Below are 6,987 nucleotides of genomic sequence, written 5' to 3'. Positions count from 1 at the left end.
TCATGGTCCAGCATAGATGTGAATTTAGCCAGGACCCTTCTGTCCCCCACCTCCTGCACCGAGTCCAGAGCACAGCCCAGGACGGAGCTGGACTTCTTGATGACTCTGTCCAGCCTCTTCCTCTCCCTCTCTGTGATGCTGCTGCTCCAGCAGGCCACACCTACAGGAGCTGATGCCACCACAGAGTCGTAGAAGGTCTTCAGGAGTGGCCCTGTCACTCCAAAAGACCTGAGTCTCCTCAGGAGGTAGAGCCGACTCTGGCTCTTCCTGTACAGTGCGTCTGTGAGTCCAGTCCAGTTTGTGGTTCAGATGAACACCCAGGTACTTGCATGAGTCCACTCTCTCAATGTTCCGTCCCTGGATGTTCACTGGTGAGGGGGCAGTGGGGTGGCGTCTGCGGAAATCCACCACCATCTCCTTGGTCTTCCCCGCGTTGATGAGGAGGTGGTTCCGCTGACACCAGTCCACAAAGTCCTGCGCCAGTCCCCTGTACTCCGCATCATCATCGTCCGTGATGAGTCTGATGATGGCAGAGTCGTCAGAGAACTTCTGCAGGACACAGCTGTCCGTGTCGTGTCTGAGGTCTGCAGTGTAGAGGGTGAAGAGAAAGGGCGCGAGGATAGTGCCCTGGGGCGCCCCCACACTGCAGGTCCGAGTGTCAGACACACAGTTCCGGGCTCTCACAAACTGGGGTCGGTCTGTGAGGTAGTCCAGGATCCACTCTGTCAGGTCATACTCCACACCAGCCGTCTCCAGCTTGTCCCTCAGGAGCAGCGGCTGGATGGTGTTGAAGGCGCTGGAAAGATCGAAGAACAGGATCCTCACAGAGCTGCCAGGCTTTTCCAGGTGAGAGAGAGAGCAGTGCAGCAGGAAGATGACGGCGTCCTCCACTCCGATGCCAGGCCGATATGCAAACTGCAGCGGGTCCATGGCTGAGCTCACGGTGGAGCGGAGGTGGTCCAGGACCAGCCGCTCCAGTGTCTTCATCAGGTGGGACGTGAGAGCCACCGGCCTGAAGCTGTTGAGGTCTTTGGCGCGTGGAGTCTTGGGCACAGGTACCAGACAGGAGGTCTTCCAGACCTGTGGTACCACCCTCAGCAAATGGTGCACTAGAACAAAATATTAACGCTATGAAAACTATTTAATTTTTACTATCTATGTACTTTTAATTGGTTTTATACACAACCACAAGCACATACACAGCAGATACACTTTATTATTGCGCTCAGACATGAATATTTCTGTACTGACCTAATGGACAGGGGCATGTAATTGTTGTCCTGGTACTTATCCGCGCACCAATGCAGGAAAACAAGTCATCAAACCGGACCCGGGACAGACGAAAGTACAACTGAGAGCAATGTTTATCCAGTCTTGAAGCAAATGATGATATTGACTCAACTCGGATCGCTGGTGGATCCAGACACGCCGCCGAGCCGAGCGTCTCCGTTTTTGGGCTTTGAAGTGCAAATACGCAAAAGGCACTCTCTCAACTTTGATCCGCCATTACACCAGAGAAGCCAGACTGACAACACTTCCACTGCGCATGCGCACGCGGCGGACCCGCGTCTGCTTATTATTTTTCGGCTCTGCTCCCTTGCGTTGAGAACGCAACTTATTTGCGTCTAGTCTTTAAATGTACAGGCGTCCAACTTCTGCGTTGAGCGCGAATCGGCGTCTGCGGCGTGAACGTGGCATAAAAGCGATGCTGAAAAACTTATCCATGCTTTTGTGACGACTAGATAGACTACTGTAACTCCCTGCTCGCAGCGTGTCCTAAAACTGGTTTAAAATGCAGCAGCAAGATTACTAACAGGAACTAAAAGAAGAGAGCACATTACGCCGGTGCTGGAGTCTCTTCACTGGCTCCTGTCAAGTTTAAAATCAAATTTAAAATCCTACTCCTGACCTACAAAGCCATAAATGACATGGCCCCATCCTACCTCAAAGATGCTATAGTACTAGGGATGCGTACCGCTACGATGGACCGGATCTGGACTTGTAAAAACGTTTTGGTTCAGGTCCAAAAAAAACGAAACCCCGGTGATTCGGTTCTGGACTCATATAAAATATAGCGCTCAAATACAATATCCTTTTTGTTCTAGAATCTAGACCATCTTAAACCTTCCATTGATCGCGAAATTCGCGTTGGAAAAGACGTAACGCACACGGACCCTAATTAGCGACGCACGCGTCTTCCGGGCATAAGTTGAAGCCGGCGAAATAAATTTAAAGATGCGAGAGACAGGAGCGCCTCGTACGTGTCGAGCTGAGCGGAAACGTGTATCCACGATTCCACATGTGAATGTGAAGTGAAGCCGGTAAGATCGTGAAGTGTATTAAAACAAGGCCCATGCAAAGTTAGGCCTCATTCTGAGACTGGCTTTTAGGAATATGTGTGTTTCTACCAAAATGTCTATTCCACGGAATGTAAGGGGCCCACATCTGATTAACTACCGAATGGGAGATGTCTCCATTGGCTGCGAGGCCTTGAGATGCCTTGTGTACAGCTGTGTAAGCGCATGATCTCATTTCTGTAACTTCTCCCCTGGTGCTACCCAAATAAGGATACCTTTACATCTTGTTCTCTCATTGGCTAATCCGTTGGTACATGGATAGGGTCATACCTGTCAGATATTGTTTATCGGTCTTTGTGCGTCTTCAGTATATAAAGGTGAGATACGCCCAGAGACGAGGTTCGTCTTCCTGATCACCAGCGGACCCAGGGCGCTGTTTTCTGCTGTCCTGTTATCTGATGCTGTTATCTGTATTAAACATCTTCGAAAAGTACAGAACAGTGTCCGCGACTTCTTCTTGTCACACACCACCCCATGGGAACGTCACTTAAACCACATCAAATGGCGCCACGAAATCGGGACAGATTGCAGACTGGATCGAAGCCTCTAAACAGCAGAAAATCATTGGCCTAGATCGGAGTGACAGAAGGAGACAGGAAACGGAGTGGAACAGTTTGACGAAACCAAGCAGTCAACTGGAGGAGAAGACCTTGGAAAAGGCCAGTTTGTTTCTATTCACAAACTCTTGCATTAAAAAACACTGTGTAATTACACATTTATAATCACATACTTCTGTTATACAAAAACTTGGCAATGACTGATTGTTGGGGTTACACATAATTACATAAGATAAGGCGTATCTTTACAATCGAGAACTGTTGCACTGGTGTGGTCCATTGTGAGTTAAGAGAATTGTTTTTATGCTACTTAATCGGATAAAGATTAAGTTGGTCCTATTATATCCTAATTTGAATAACTAGTGTTACAATATTCTAATTTGAGTCAAATAAGATACATTTTGGAATTGTGTATTGTTAAGTCAGATAGAAAATAACTTTGACCTGATTTACATTGGTCACCAATTTCAGATTGTTGATGTTGTCCATACGATAAGACATATTTCTACAATTAAGAATTTTACATTTTTAGTTGGTCCACTGCGAATCCTGAGATTTTGCTGAAATTTAACTTCAATTGAATAAAAATATAGCTTTGATTTTCTCATATCTTAAGGTTGATTGGATAAGGTATAATTTTGAATTTGTTTATTGTTACTCTTTAGTTAGATAAAAATAACTTTGGTTTTTGATAGACATTGGATTTATTTGTACTCTTTAGTTATAATTTTGAATTTTGATTGACATTGAACACCAATTTCTTTCACATCTGCTGAGGTTGGCAAACGGTCCTTGAAGTTTTTACCAAGCAGCTAAATAACTTGGGAAGTGTTAGAGAAAACACTACGTTGAGGTAAATTCATTTAACAAAATAAAATAAATCTAAAGAAAGAAAATACAGCAAAATGGCGACATCAAGACTAAATACTACAGTGAATTTGGTGCAGATAAACAATCATCTTGTGAAGGACGTAATTAAAATACTACAGGTGTTGATCGAAACATACAAAGCCAACCAAAAGAGAAGAAGAATTGGACGGAAACGCAAAGAGAAGAGAAGAATTGAATTGGAAGTGATGCAACTGTTCGAAAACGAAGTTGTAAAATGGTTCAAAAACAAAGAACGAAGAGATAAAAAGAAGATGGAGAGTGAAAAGAACATGCCAATAGTGGACAAAGTGAGGGAAGAGATCAATAGATCATCCTCAAATACGCAGGCAACAGTGAAGATGCCTCCACTTTACGAGAAATTACAGGATATTGCAAAAGAATATCCACAGCTCCCAGTGATGACTCAAGATGGAAGATACAAAATTGAAGATGAAAATGAACAAGTAATAGAGACTGGTAAAGCTACAACAACTGTAACAATGTATCAAAAACTCAAAAACAAGAAGAAGAAGTCAAGCTCAAAAACCGTGGGACAAAGACTCAGAAAATTGTCCACCAAAAATGACAAAAGTGATGAAGAAGAAGGAGCAGCGAATGGATACAATCCAGCTGTGAAGAGAGTTTTGGCTGCCGCAGAGAAGAAAGGAAAGAAGTCATTAAAGGTGACATACAAAATACAAAAGGAGAACAATGACACTGAAACTGCAGACAGCGATGAAGAGTCAGAAGATGGATCGGATTCAAATGAAGAGACTCAAGATCAGAGTGAGGATTCTGATTCAACATCCTGGAGAGATGCAGAGAACAGACCAAAAGCATCTAGTAAACATCGACTTTCGTTCTCAGAGCCTTCACATTATAAGATATTCCTTTATTGTCCCACATGGGGAAATTTCATTGGTGCAACGCAGGTAGATACAGAGGTAGATCCAGAAGAACAGATCACTTATAGGAAGTCTGAAAAACACTTTCAGTAGAAGATCTCCCATAAATAAATAAGAACTCCCATAGACAAATAAATAAATACCATATGAACTGCACAACAGAACAGTGCCAAAGGGAAGAAACCAGAATATGTGCCACATACTAATAAAAGGACAAAATATGGAATACAAGCCATGGCAAAATGTCGATATGTCGGATTTGATGGAAAAGTTGCCCATACTCCAAGATGGTGCACACCCCTGGATAGCTAAACTGGAGGAGATGCTAGTGGGGACACAAGCTGCAATGGGAGATATGAAGAGACTACTAGCAACTATTCTTGGCATGGCAGGGATGCAAGAAGTCTTGACAAAAGCAGGACTGAACCAATATGCGAATACAGCAGTGTACGACGCAGAGCTGTTCGTCGCTCGAAAAGGGACAATATGGAGAACATTAAGTGAGATGTTTCCAACAAACGTTCATCCAAATAATATCATTATTCAACCACTTGGACAGGAGGAGAATCCGAGAGTATACGTATCAAAAGCTTATCAAGTGTGGAGAAATGTCACTGGCAACAATCCAGAGTTGAATCAAATGGAGAAATCAATTCTGCGAGCTAAAATTCAGAAAGGCTTGCCGGCACCAGTAAGAAGGAAATTGGAAAAAGTGGCTGGCCTTGGAAGCATGACAATTAGTGTCTATTCAGACCACATAGCTCATCACGTGGAGCTATATTGGAAAAAGGTACAAGACCAAGAGGTGATGGAAAAGCTAGATCAAGTGCATTTGGTTGACACTAAGAAGAAAGAAAAGAGACAAGCGATGGTGATACAAAATCATCCTCAAGTGAACCAGCCATTGCCTCAAACACAACCAAACCAGGTTCAGAATCTGCCACCACAGACAGGGTCATGGGGACCACAGACAGGGTCATGGGGACCACAGACTGTCTTCACCAAACCAGCCTTTAACCAGCAACAAACCTGGGGAGATAGAGGCAGAGAAAACTACAACAGAGGTAATTTCAATAAAGAAAACCCGAAGAGATCTTCAGCAGAATGTTACAATTGCGGACGGCTTGGTCATTACGCCCGTGAGTGCAGGAAAGAAAGAGGAAGCTTCAGAGGAGAATGCAGAGGAGGTTTCAGAAGCGGGTTCGTAGGAAGATACAACGGACCAGCCATACGACAGAGAGGCCCGGTAAACCCTTACAGGGGCCTGGTGTTTGGGGTTTAACAGATGCCCTGAAGATCCGAGAGGAAGATCAAGGATTCATGAAGATTACAACTGATGAAAGACTGGCCATGGGACTAAAACGGAGTCTAAAAATTTTTAAGAACATTTTTGAAGAAAAACATTGGCTGAAATTTAACAAGATTTATAAAGGACGATCATTCAAGACATGGATGACATGATAATTATTCACTGAATAAAGAAATGAGTCATAAAGACTCTATCAAGTGTTACAGAAACTATTGGGAAAAAGGGAGACAAAGTCTCAGAAGAAGTTACCATACTGCAAGAAGAATGGGAAAATATAATAATAATAAATAAATAAATAGCAATAGCTAAATGTACTACATAAATTAAGAGCTAAAAGCCTCACAAAGTAAACAGAACAGCCGAAGAAGCTGCAAACCTTGTGACCGGTGAAAATGCAGTGAGGAGAAGTTCTTTAAGTCACATATGAGGTGAATTTGAAAGAAAATATTACATTAAAGATGATTTTGATTTAAAGATGTTAAAGATTTGATGTTAGACTGTTGGTTCTAATTATTCTTGAAGCACATGGCTTAGCGCATGGTGCAAGGGAGGAGGTTAAGAGACAATTAGACACCAACCAGAGACAAGATTTACTTTGAACTACTTACAAAACTTGAACAGAAGAGATGCATAATCTGTTGCCAAGTTTTTGTGTAGTGAAGTTTTGTGTAGAAAATCATAAGGAGGTGGAGCCTGTTAAACAGAATCTTTCTGGTGAAAGACAGAATTTGTGAATAATAAAAAACTGAATAAATGAAATTTAATAAAATTAGATCAAATTGGGTTCAATAGGATTTAAGGGGATTAAACTAGATTAAAGACTAGATTAATGTAGGAAACAAATTAGAAATGGACTTTTGGAAAATAATCTAGCAAAATAGAGGTTTAAACTGGGAGAAGAGCTTCCACTGACACTGACAACATTCAAGTGAGTTACAATTTCAAATGAAACCACATGAGTGGTGACGGGTGCACATATGTCAACGCAG

This window comes from Eucyclogobius newberryi, unplaced genomic scaffold (assembly GCF_026437365.1).
Source record: "Eucyclogobius newberryi isolate DKJ021-1_F unplaced genomic scaffold, fEucNew1.0.hap1 SCAF_6, whole genome shotgun sequence".
Taxonomy (NCBI): domain Eukaryota; kingdom Metazoa; phylum Chordata; class Actinopteri; order Gobiiformes; family Gobiidae; genus Eucyclogobius; species Eucyclogobius newberryi.
The sequence above is the reverse complement of the archived record's forward strand: the minus strand, read 5'-3'. Positions refer to the sequence as shown.